This window comes from Sceloporus undulatus, chromosome 4 (assembly GCF_019175285.1).
Source record: "Sceloporus undulatus isolate JIND9_A2432 ecotype Alabama chromosome 4, SceUnd_v1.1, whole genome shotgun sequence".
In the NCBI taxonomy this organism is placed as follows: Eukaryota; Metazoa; Chordata; class Lepidosauria; order Squamata; family Phrynosomatidae; genus Sceloporus; species Sceloporus undulatus.
Genome location: NC_056525.1, coordinates 17,797,097 through 17,810,106, shown reverse-complemented (window position 1 = coordinate 17,810,106; position 13,010 = coordinate 17,797,097). Strand labels below are relative to the sequence as shown.

The following is a 13,010-nucleotide window of genomic DNA, read 5'->3' as shown; positions in this document are numbered from 1 at the left end:
TTTTTGGCAGCCCACATGTCCCCCAAGAGGATCTGTGGGGGCACAAAATTGGTTCTGGATCTGCTGCACTAAGCCATCACTGGTTTGCAGGTTGCGTCATTTTAATAAATAGCAAAGTATTTCTTCCACTTAGAATCATAGAATCGTAGAGTTGGAAGAGACCACAAGGGCCATCCAGTCCAACCCTTTGCCATGCAGGAATTCACAATCAAAGCATCCCCGACAGATGGCCATCCAGCCTCTGTTTGAAGACCTCTAAGGAAGGAGACTCCACTACACTCTGAGGGAGTTTGTTCCACTATCGAACATCCCTCTCTGTCAGGAAGTTCTTCCTAATGTTGAGGTGTAATCTCTTTTCCTAGAACTTGCATCCATTGTTCTGTGTTCTAATCTCTGAAGCAGCAGAAAACAAGCTTGTTCCCTCAATATGACATCTCTTCAAATATTTAAACAGGACTATCATATCACCTCTTAACCTTCTCTTCTCCAGGCCAAACATCCCCAACTCCCTAAGTCGTTCCTCATAGGGCATGGTTTCCAGACCCTTCACCATTTTAGTTGCCCTCCTTTGGACACGCTCCAGTTTCTCCACATCCTTTTTAAATTGTGGTGCCCAGAACTGGACACAGTATTCCAGGTGGGGCCTGACCAAAGCAGAATACAGTGGCACTTTTACTTCCCTTGATCTAGACACTATACTTCTATTGATGCAGCCTAAAATTGCATTGGCCTTGTTAGCTGCTGCATCGCACTGCTGACTCACATTCAACTTGTGGTCTACTTGGACTCCTAGATCCCTTTCACACATAGTTTCATAGATGCCAGACACAGATGTTGCCGAAACGTCAGGAAGAAAATCTTCTAGAACAGTGATGGTGAACATTTTAGAGGCTGAGTGCGCAAACTGCAACCCAAAACCCACTTATTTATTGCAAAGTGCCATGCCCCTCTGGCTTTCTAGTAACAAACTCTGGCGCAAACTGTGCTGGGGCGATGGCACATGTGCCCACAGAGAGGGCTCTGAATGCCACCTCTGGCACGTGTGCCATAGGTTCGCCATCACTGTTCTAGAACATGGCCATATAGCCCAAAAAACCCTACAAAAAACTATGAAACAGGTAAGGTTTGATTGCTGTTTGAATAGTGTGAACGTCTATTCAGTACTAAATTGCTTCATCAATTTGCCTCAAAAACCGGTTGATTCTGTAGTGGGAATGAGGCCGTAGACTTAAGTCAGGGGTTGGCAACCTCCGGCCCACGGGCCAGATGTGGCCCGCGGAGGCCTTTCGGCCGGCCCCTGCTCACTCCTGCCGCTGCCGCAGATTGCGGCTCTTCGCCGTTCTGGGCGCCGCCATTTTATTTCTCAAAATGGCGGCGAAGTCTCACGTGACCTTTCCAGTGGTTGCACAAGACTTCGCCGCCATTTTGAGAAACAAAATGGCAGCGGCCTAGAGGCGAAGTCCCGCGCGACCACAGGAAAGGTCGTGCAAGACTTCACCGCCATTGGCGACGGCCTCTAGGAGGCCCACTGTGGCTGCCAGAGCCCTCGAATAGGGCTCCAGCGGCGGCAGCAGGCCTCTGGGAGGCCCGATGCTGTCGCTGGAGCACTCCAAGAGGGCTCCGGTGGCTGCAGTGGGCCTCTTGGAGGGCCCCAGTGATGGCAAAGGGGCTGGCAAAGAGGAGGCCCCCAGCGCTGGTGGCCCCCGCCGGCTTTTTTGCCGGCCTCTGACGGGGCCTGGGGCCCCATCAGGGGCCGGCAAAGAGGGGGAGGCCTCCAGCGCTCGTGGCCCCCACTGGTTCTTTCCCGGCCTCTGACAGGGCCTGGGCTGGCAAAGAGGAGGAGGCCTGGCCCCTGGAGGGTGGAAGCTCCGCCCCCGGCATGAGGTTCCACCCCCAGAGGGTGGAAGCTCCACCCCCCGACTTCGGCCCCTCAGTTGTTTGAGGGACAGCAACCTGGCCCCTGGCTCAAAAAGTTTGCCTACCCCTGACTTTAGTCTACTTCATAAGATGCATGGAGCAAAGTTTCTAGGAACAGACCTTTATAGCTATGAATGTTCTGGTTGCATGTGTGACTAACAATAGAAGTTCAAAACTTGTAGATGTGGGTGTGGTGCCGTTATACAAGTAGTTATAATGATGCCTTTAGGTGGCAAAGGCAGGTGAAAAGATGTTGCAGAATGCTTAGCAGAATAACAGAGACTACAGTATAGTGTTTTTATCTTCAGTGGTTTCTGTTCTGGACAAACTGCTTCAGCATACTAATCCATCCCTGGAGAAGCCATGGTCCACAGGTGTTTGAAGATTAATAACCAACATAATCAATACCAAAACACTTTTAGGATGCGAGGAAAAACAGCCTGCTTTGAATGCCCATTCTGCATATCATCACAATAAGCAAAAGGCCTTGATCCAAAACTGGGGCTTTGAACTTCAGAGAAAAAAGGCATTCTGCTTCTGCAGGAGAGAGTAAAAGTGACTTCCAAAACCCCCTTTGCAAGTTTCCATACATTTTTGTTTTGGAATTATATAGAATTAAGCATGGCAATCCATTATACTCTTGTCTGTCACTCCGTCCCTGAACTGTCTTTAAGCTATATGGGACTTTTAAAGACTTCCAGTAAATAATGGCAGTTGGCAGCACATAGGAAGGGAACATCCAGGCCTGGGGCATTTGTCAGTTATTACATGTATGAACTCTGTGTACTTGTCACAGATGGGCTCTGTGCCACAGGAGTATGGTAGCACTGGAAGAACTGTTTCATTCAATGCTTGGCACATTGTGGATTTCTAAATTCATTATGTTTCAACTGGAGCTTGGCAAAGCTATTTTTTGGACTTTGGCTACTAGAATATTCCAGCCAGGTTTCCCAGTTCCTGTGTATTGGCTGTGAGATTCTGAGAGCTGTACTCTAAAACAGTAACATTTCCAAGCTCTGAGTTTAATGGACAAACTATAAAGAAACACAGAATATCTTGAGAAGTAATTGTTGTCTCCTTTCATTGCAATCTCCCCTCCAACCCCGCCGCCTTTTGCTGGTGTTAAGAAGCACTTTTTGTCAGAGGATTGTTTAGTGTGACTTTGGGCAAGTCACACACTCTCAGCCTCAGGGGAAGGCAAAGAAAGGCAAACCTCCCCTGCACAAGCCTTCCCAAGAAAACCCCATGATAGGGTTGCCATTAGTAGAAATTGATTTGAAGGCACACAAAATTGATATGTTAGCCCTGTTTAAATATTTGAAGGGGTGTCATATTGAGGCTGGAGCAAGCTTGTTTTCTGCTGCTCCAGAGAATAGAACATGGAACAATGGATGCAAGCTCCAGGAAAGGAGATTCCGCCTCAACATTAGGAGGAACTTCCTGAGAGTAAGGGCTGTTTGACAGTGGAACACACTCCTTCCTCAGAGTGTAGTGGAGTCTCCTTCCTTGGAGGTCTTTAAACAGAAGCTGGATGGCCATTTGTCAATGGGGATGTTTTGATCGAGACTTCCTGCATGGCAGAATGGGGTTGGTCTGGATGGCCCCTGGGCTCCCTTCCAACCCTGTCCCTGTTGCGGTGCCTTGGCCTCTTTCGCCTCCTAGAGTCCGGCTGTGATTTGGCCCCAGCTTTTGCAGCCAACCCTCCCCAGTCCCTTGGCCGCCTGCAAGGAAAGGCTCTGGCGCTGCTGCAGACTTTGACCTGAAGCCTCCCCTCCCCTGGGCTCCTCCTCCTCCTCCTCCTCCTTCCCTGTGGCTCCCCTTCAAAAGCAGGCGCCCAAGGCTCAGGCTTGGCTCAGCTGCTGACTCCGGAGCTCCTGCGCTGCTCTCTCCTTGGCCTTTGAGAAGGAAGCCCTCTCCTCCAGCCTCCCAATGGCCAAGGTCCTCCTGATCTTCCTCCTGGGGCTGTCCTTGGCCCAGGGAGCCTTCTTCCATGGAAATAGGCACAGCTGCTACAAGCCCCGCCCGGGAAAAGCCCCTTCCCTCCGGTAAGAAGCAGAAAGGGGACCCAGGACGAGGGAATGGGCCACTCTTTAGGCTGCGTAGGATCTGGGATTATAGCTCTCGGATTTGTTTATCATTACTGTATATATACAGTCGGCCCTTCTTATACACGGATTCAAGCATACACGGTTTGAAAATGTTCCCAAAAAGTATACATTTCAAATATCAAACCTTGATTTTCCATTTTTTATAAGGGACACCATTTTGCTCTGTCATTATATTTAATGGGACTTGAGCATACACGGATTTTGTTATCCACGGGGGATCTTGGAACCAAACCCCAGCGTATAACAAGGGTCCACTGTAATTCGATTGTAAGCCTTTGGCAGAATGCAATGAATGTTTGGAACTGTTTCTCTTTCTGTAAAAAGGACCAAATGCATCTGAGGAAGTAGGCTGAAGTCTAGGCAAAAGTTCCTGCTGCCAACGTCTTTCTTTCTCTCTCAGTCTTCAAGGGGCTGCAATATCTCTCTGTGTCAAGGACCATGTCAATGTATGGCCCTGGACAGATAAACAACAACAACAACAACAACAACAACAATAATAATAATTCTGCACTGCAGATAATAATAACAACAATAATAATATAATAAGCCACACTGCAGATAATAATAATATATAATATAATAGTAATAATCAACACTGCATATAATGATGATGATAATAATAATAATCCACACTGCAGATGATGATGATAACAATAATAATCTGTGCTTCAGACAATAATAATAATATATAATATAATAATAATCCACACTGCAGATAATAATCTGCACTGCAGATAGCAATAATGATATATAATATAATAATTAATCCACACTGCATATAATGACGACAACAATGATGATCCATACTATAGATGATGATAATAATAATAACCAACACTGCAGATGATGTTCATAATAATAACCTGCACTGCAGATGATGATGATGATAATCTGCACTGCAGAAACAATCCGGTTTGACCCTGCTTTAACTGCCATGGCTCCATGCTATGGGATTCTGGGAACAGTAGTTGGGTGGGGCACCTGGAGACACACATCAACAACAGCCACTTAAAAGTGGTGTCACAACCGCGTGATTTCTCCAGTGTCAAGCAAAAACATGTTCATTTAGGCAAGCTTTTAAAAAAAACAAACCCCCATAAATCCAGAAAACACTGCAGAAACAACCCAATTTGAGACCGCTTTAATTTGTCCTGGCTCAGTGCTAGGGAATCCTGGGAACCGTAGTTTTTGGTTGTGGCACCAGAGTGCTCTCTGAACAGAGAAGGCTCAATGTCTCACAAAACTACCGTTCCCAGAATTCCCTAGCACTGAGCCAGGGCAATTAAAGCGCTCTCAAACACAACAATAATCTCCCCTTGTCTATTTGCAACTGCTGACAAGGTCCAAATATTTGTTTTTCTAACTTATCTAAGCATTTTTCTAGGACACTTCTGCAAGAGACGGGTCAAATTCCTACTTTAGGCTGTGATCACATGAGGTTTCTGAAGAAAGAGCAGATGTTTGCTGGAGAAAAATGTTATGGTTGCAAGAGCAGTCATGTGAGGAGAGGTCAGACTATGCCAGATAAGAGCAGGGGAGGGGGACTGATAGCTGCCCACATGTCTTGCGACAGCTTCCACTTTCCTTTGCCATTGGCCATGTGGGCTGAGGATTTGGGGAGTTGGAATCCAAAACATCTAGGGGACTAAAGAGTTTCCACCTCTGGATTAGAATACCAGCTCAGGATGGCATCCCTCCAAATTATTTATTACTATTTATTTATTTATTTCCCCAAAAGCGAAATACAGAGAGAAACACTGTGAGTTGCAACATTGCAACACGATGAAACAGATTATCATTTTAAAACAATAACCAAATAAAGGCCAGTTTCAACCACTTCAGCAAAACAGGGAAAGTTATGTAAGTACAGTATGAGGGTTAAAATCCCCATCCTCAGTAGCCAGAAGTTTGCCAAAGTTTGAGAATGACAGATAGACCCCTGCCCCCCAAAAACCCCTTGCTGTGGAAGGACAGTTGTCAGTTGGGCTTCCAATGAAGGAATTCCAGAGACTGGGAGCAGCCACTGAGAAGGCCCTCTCTTTGGAGTTTTATCACATGAGGCAAATTGCTTAAACCTCGTGCAGAAACGGGATTTAAAAGTCTGAAATAAACCCACAAAAGTGGGTTGTTTTTCAGGCCTATTTGTGTAAAGGAGAAATAACGTAACATTAACCTGAACAGAAAGTCTCCAAAATCCACTCCTTTTTACTTGCAGAAGTTCCCAAAAGTAAAAAGGAGCAGATTTTGTCGACTTTCCATATAGGTTAATGTTGCGTTATTTCTCTTTCACCCAAACATCATCTGAAAGACAATGCACATTTGCAGTTTTTTTCTACTTTCTGTTCTTGTTAACCCCAAATGTCATGTTAAAAACCAACCTGCAAAAGTGGGTTGTTTTCACTTTAAATCTAGTTTCCACCTCTGTGTGATAAACTGTTTTGAATGTGCCACTTAAAATAATTGGGACATGTAAGCAGAGATGTGCTGTTGCATAACATCCCTCCACGGAGGGCATCAGGTTTGGGAAAGGATAGATTAGTATGTCTGACTGGAACTGGGGGGATGGAGAGCTAATTCAAGTTTTCATTCACTCATGAGTTTCCCAGGGTGACCTTATCCCTTTCCTTCAGCCTAACCATCAGCAATGGCTCCTTTTCATCCTGGAGAGAAGTGACCAGTGGGGTCCCACAGGGCTCTGTCCTGGGCCCAGTGCTATTCAACATCTTTATCAGTGACTTGGATGACAGAATTGGGGGCATACTTATCAAATTTGCAGATGATACCAAATTAGGAGGAATAGCTAATACTCCAGAGGACAGGATCAAAATTCAAAATGACCTGAATAGATTAGAAAGCTGGACCAAGGCTAACAAAATGAAATTCAACACAGAGAAATGTAAGCTACTGCACTTAGAGATGAAAAATGAAATGCACAGATATAGGATGGAGGACATTTGGCTGAATGAAACTACATGTGAAAGGGATCTGGGAGTCCAAGTAGACCACAAGTTGAACATGAGCCAACAGTGTGATGTGGCAGCTAAAAAGGCCAATGCGATTTTAGGCTGCGTCAATAAAAGTATCAAGAGAACTAATAGTGTCACTCTATTCTGTTCTGGTCAGGACGCACCTGGAATATTGTGTCCAGTTCTGGGAAACACAATTTTAAAAAGATGTTGAGAAACTGGAGCGTGTCCAAAGGAGAACAACTAAAATGGTGAAAGGTCTCGAAACCATGCCCTATGAAGAACTACTTAGGGAGCTGGGGATGTTTAGCCTGGAGAAGAGAAGGTTAAGAGGCGATACGATAGCCCTGTTTAAATATTTGAAGGGATGTCATATTGAGGAGGGAGCAAGCTTGTTTTCAGCTGCCCCAGAGACTAGGATCCGGAACAACGGAAGCAAGCTCCAGGAAAAGAGATTCCACCTCAATATTAGGAGGAAGTTCCTGACAGTAAGGACTGTTTGACAGTGGAACAAACTCCCTCGGAGAGTGATGGAGTCTCCTTCTTTGGAGGTCTTTAAACAGAGGCTGGATGGCCATCTGTCAGGGATGCTTTGATTGAGAGTTCCTACATGGCGGGGGGGGGGGGGGGTTGGACTGGATGGCCCTTGTCGTCTCTTCCAACTCTGTGATTCTATGGGGCTTTCTACATTGCCATTTGGGACGTCCTCCGGACGTCCCATTTTAAAAAAGGGGCGTCTCTTTTAGACGCCCCATGGCCTAGCACCGCCATCTTTACGTATCGGACGCACAGTGTCCAGACGCGTCGCGCCGCTGCTGACGCAAACGCGACGCAAAAAGAAGCTCCATTTTGGAGCTTCTTTTTTCGGTCCGCGCGGGAGTCGGGCCGTCTGAAGGCTCCGGCTCCCCCGCGGACCTTCTGGCGGCGGCGGCAGACTGCCGCAAAGCGGCGGTCTGTACCCCACCTATGAGTCTATCTCCTGTTACAGACTGCCAAAATAAAGCTGCTTGAGTCTCTTTGGAGGTATGCTATTTAAATGATGCATGGGTCCTAAGAGTCCAGAGGTTGCGCCAAAGCCACACTCCATTCCTAAGCACTGGAGTGCAGCTTTGGTGCAGCTTCCGGATTCTTAGGGTGCATGCATCATTTAAACAGCATACCTCCAAAGAGACGTGAAGCAGCTTTATTTTGGCAGTCTGTAACAGGCCCATGATAACCTACTTATGGGCTGTTGTGAGAGTAAAGTGTGAAGGGGAGAACTATATACACTGCCTTGTGCTCCTCAAGGCTGCATATACAGTAAATGAAATAAACAACATTGAGAAATAACCTACCTCACTAAATATGGAATCAGCATTTTATCTGTTCACCCTCTTTTTGCCAAACAGAACCTACCCTCGCCCTCACGAATATTTGGACATCTCTGCATTGCCCAAGGCCTGGGACTGGAGAAACATAAATGGTGTCAATTTTGTAAGCACTACTCGGAACCAGCACATCCCTCAGTACTGTGGGTCCTGTTGGGCCCATGGAAGCACCAGTGCCTTAGCAGGTATGACCAAGTGGGCTAGACCAGTTTTGGCCATGTGCAGGATTACAGAATACACACGGCCCAGTGGGCTGCATCCAGGAGAACACTTGGGTTTTCTTTCCTTGCTCTTTACTTTTGTAAAAAGTCACAAATTCCCTTTTGTAATGAGCCAGCTTTAATTTGTTGTGTTTTGCCATGTTTGACAAGAAGGACACTGGCTGAGATTCAGATACTTAGTTACAGAATTACCTTTATGTCTGGCTAAGTAGTATCTCCAAGCATGTCCACCCACCCGCTGGCTTACCCCGCAGAAGCCCCTGTGAGCAACAACAGGGTCTTTTCGCCTTTTGATCAGGACACAGCAGACTGATGATTGCACCTTTCTCCTATGAGTGAACTCTGATGCAACAGGATCCCAGTTTCAATTCCCAGTTGCATTTCCTCCTTGCACTGAACTGGCAAGGGTTGGAAATGTCAGTTTGTGTTGTCCTGACTGATAGGAGAATGGATATGTGGAGATAGTTTTATGGGTAGCCATAACCACCTGCTTTGTAATCTTCAGCCAGTTTATATTATGTATATGAATGAAATTGGCCATTCATAACCAGAGTTTGGAAATGCTAATTTTGTAGTCCATAACTCAGTGGACAAGCTGCCTGTGGGATTCTGGGAACTGTAATCTAAAAGATTAAAATGGCAGATTAGAATTAGAAGATTTCAAAAATTATGATTTAACGTTCTGCTCACAACTCGTGCTTTAGTTTAATATTTTGAGAACAAAGTGACATAGCTGAAACAATAGAGAACTTTAGCGAGAGAGCAGCTGGGATTTGGGAAAAAGGGGAAGGAAGTGATAAAGTATTCCTAGGGCAAGTGTCTGTCCTATAACAGAAGTGAGCAGATGTTGGGCTTTTTGTGACATGTACTGTTTTCTTTACTAGCCTTCTGAGGTTTTTTACTCAGTAGCAGGTGCAAAGTAATTATGTGTGGGGTAGCAATAGTTACTATTTATCTTTTCAATTACCGTTTTCACCCCACAAGTCATCCTCAGTGGCTGCAATTCTGCATCCCTTTATCACAGCATAAATATCTACTCATGGAGATACACTATGCTAGCATTTTTCAAATCCATAGAGCAGTGGTTCCCAACCTTTCCTTTGCCAACATCCCTAGGAAACGATTGATTAATGTTTACATCATGTACAAGCATAATAGATTTGAAGATAAAGAAGTGTAATTTCTAACTTTTTAAACCACAAATTGAAACACAAACAATACTGCTGGTGAAGAAACTGAACATAGAAAAATAAGCTTTTAACTCAGTGTATAAAATGTCAATCTAAGGCCCGGGACAGACGGGCCAAACATGGCATGCCACTGCCATTACTATGGCTCAAGAGCGCACAGCAACCACATGCCCCCAAACCCTAGGATGTATGGGTGCCACCATGACTGTGCAGCCCCGCCCACCTGGGGGGCATGTCCATGAAGCAAGTGCCGCGTAGCGTCCGTATGTAGCAGCACTATACTTGTGTCACTGATGCATCACAGTCCGCTAATGGCGCACCTGTGGCATTGGCCATGTGCTCCTAAAAGAACCCAGTTTCCTGGGTTCTTTTAGGGGCAGAGGGACACCACACGGTTTGGCTGCTGCAGCATCCCTCGGGAGCGGAAAGGGTGGCTGTAGACCGCCCTTTCAGGGTGGTCTGTACAGCCCCTAAATTGAGCAATTGGATTCTAATTTATTTAGAAGAAAACGTTAAGTATTGTAAATTGTAAAATTGTCTCCTTTTGATAAAATAAATAATTGGACTACTATTTATACAACACAACTACCTACTACCACTTCTAAAGGGATACAGGGAGCTAACTGAGTGATGACTTGTGACTTGTCACTCTAGGACACAAACCACTCTTTTTTGCACCCTGTGAAATTCCATCTGTCACCCCGGGAGTCAGGGAATCCCAGGTTGAGATTCCTTGCTTTAGAGAATAGCAGCATTACACACCAAAACATTTGTGTATAGGCATCATTGCATAATGTGCAATGCATAGCGTGATGAAGTACACGAATGGGGATATCAGTGCAGGATCCCATGTTTTGTTACATGTCCACTGTGCATTGTCAAATAATTCCCTCTGCATGTACAACTTGAACATGCATATATCATGAACAAGATGCCAGCCCATGCAGCCAAATAGAGAGCCCTGTACTTAGGGCTTGGAGAGGTTTTTGAACTACAAATTCCAGAATCCCGTAGCCAGTGGTCAGTGTTGATGCTAGCTAGGTAGTTTGGGGAGTAATACCAAAGAGAAAGTTCTCCCATTTTGTGGGATAGGATGGTCATGAAAATCTTGAAATTCTGCAGTAATGCCACCATCCCTGGGAACATATGAAAGCAGTTACTGGTTGGGAATGAGGAAGTGACCTACCCAAGACTTGAGGCACAGTTGGTTTACTGCCATGTTACACTGGTAGAGGGACAAGGCTTTGGATGTAGCTTTGTCCTAAATCCCTTTGGGCCAGATGGGCTGGATTGGCATATTGTGTTTGGCACACAGAGTGCTGGTTCCTCATATGTGTTCTCTGTTGCATATTTTTTCCCCTAAAGTGGTAGAATTCAAAGACAGCCATGTTAGTCTGGGGAAGCAGAGTGCAAAGGTAGTCCCTTTGAGGCTCGCTGAAACAAAAAAGCTGGTAGCATGAGCTTTCATAGATTTGAAAGTCTATGATGCATAGGGTTTGTCGCTGGACCTTCCCTTCCACCCCATGCATCTCAGGAAATAAAATCTATGAAAGCTTCTGCTACCAGCTTCTTTCTTTCAGTTAGTCTTAAAGGTGCTATAAAATTCCTTTGTATATTTTTCCCCAGTTACATGCCTTGTTCTCCAAGGATGTCTCCAAAACATGAACTCTTGGCCAAACTATTTGTAACTCAAATAAGAGCATACACTTTGTCTGCGTAATCCTTCCTTTACTTCTCCTTCAGTTGCTTTCTTGCTTAACAGTTTAGATTCTAAGGTCCTTGGGGTAGGTATCAGATGTTTACTTTGTAAAGCACCATGTATGCTGACAGTGTTAGTCGATGATCTGCATCTGGGCATCGACAGGGCAGTGTGACCTTGCTGGTGCTCTTGGACATCTCAGCGGCATTCGATACCTTAGACCATGGTATCCTTCTGGAACGCCTGAGGGAGTTAGGTATTGAGGGCACTGAGCTCCAGTGCTTCCATTCCTACCGCTCGGGCAGACTGCAGATGGTGATGGTGGGGGACAGGTGCTCTTCCAAGAGAGAGCTGACATCTGGCGTCCCTCAGAACATCATCCTGCCCCCCATGCTTTTCAACATTTACATGAAGACACTGGGAGAGAACATCTGGAGTCATGGAGTATGCTGATGACACCCAAATTTATTTCTCTATGTCCCTGACTATTGCAGTGACTAGGGATGGCATCTTTCCTCTGGATGCCTGCCTTGAATCAGTAGTGGGCTGGATGAGGGAAAGCAAACTCAGACCGAATCCAGAGAAAACGGAGGTACTCGCGATAGGTACCCCAAGTCCAGGGATGGAGTTTTGTCACCCAGTCCTGTATGGGGTCACACTTACCCCTAAGGACAAAGTTCGCAGCTTGGGAGTACTCCTGGACCCGTCCTTACAATTGACATCCCAGATAGATGCTACGGCCAAGAGTGCTTGGTATCAGCTTTGGTTGATACGCCAACTGCGTCCCTACCTGGACTGAAAGGACCTTGAAGCAGTAGTACTTGCACTGGTAATCTCGCAGTTAGATTTCTGCAATGCGCTCTCCTTGGAGCTACCCTTGTACAAAATTTGGAAGCTTCACTTGGTTCAAAATGCAGCAGCCAGATTGGTCACCGGAACATCTAGGTTTGACCATATAACACCAATATTGAAATATCTTCACTGGCTACCAATTAGCTTCCGGGTGCAATACAAGGTGTTGATTATTACCTTTAAAGCCCTATATGGCTCGGGTCCAAGTTACTTGCAAGAGCACTTCTCCCTACATAATCCGCCCCGCACTCTCAGAACATCTGGGAGGTTCTTACTAGAATATTATAATACCAGGTTAATGACAACTTCACATAAGGCATTCACTGCCGCAGCCCCAAGATTATGGAATGGCCTACCGGAAGAGATCCGTCTCATTACTACCTTAGAGACCTTTAAGAAGGCACTCAAAACGGATCTCTTCCAGTGAGCTTATCCACTGAATTCCATATAAAAAAGTTATGACGACTGCTCTTTCTTGACTCTGATTGTTGGCTAATGGACAAATTGTAATTTATAGAGAACTAATAGGAATTCTTGGTAAATTCAGTGTTAGTATTTTATTCTTGTATTGATTGCAAATTGTACTAAGTGTCTTTTAAGGTTGTAATCCCGCATCGATCCTTGGGAGATCCTATGGCTGGATCCTCTGATGCTTTTCATTTTCATTTAAAAGCAGGGGTGGGTTAGAGA

The 13,010-nt window shown here is 45.5% G+C and overlaps 1 pseudogene; it reads left to right on the top strand.

The window, feature by feature from the left end:
- Positions 1-3,723: 3,723 nt before the first annotated feature.
- LOC121928153 overlaps positions 3,724-13,010 on the top strand; it is a 50,883-nt pseudogene continuing 41,596 nt past the window's right edge.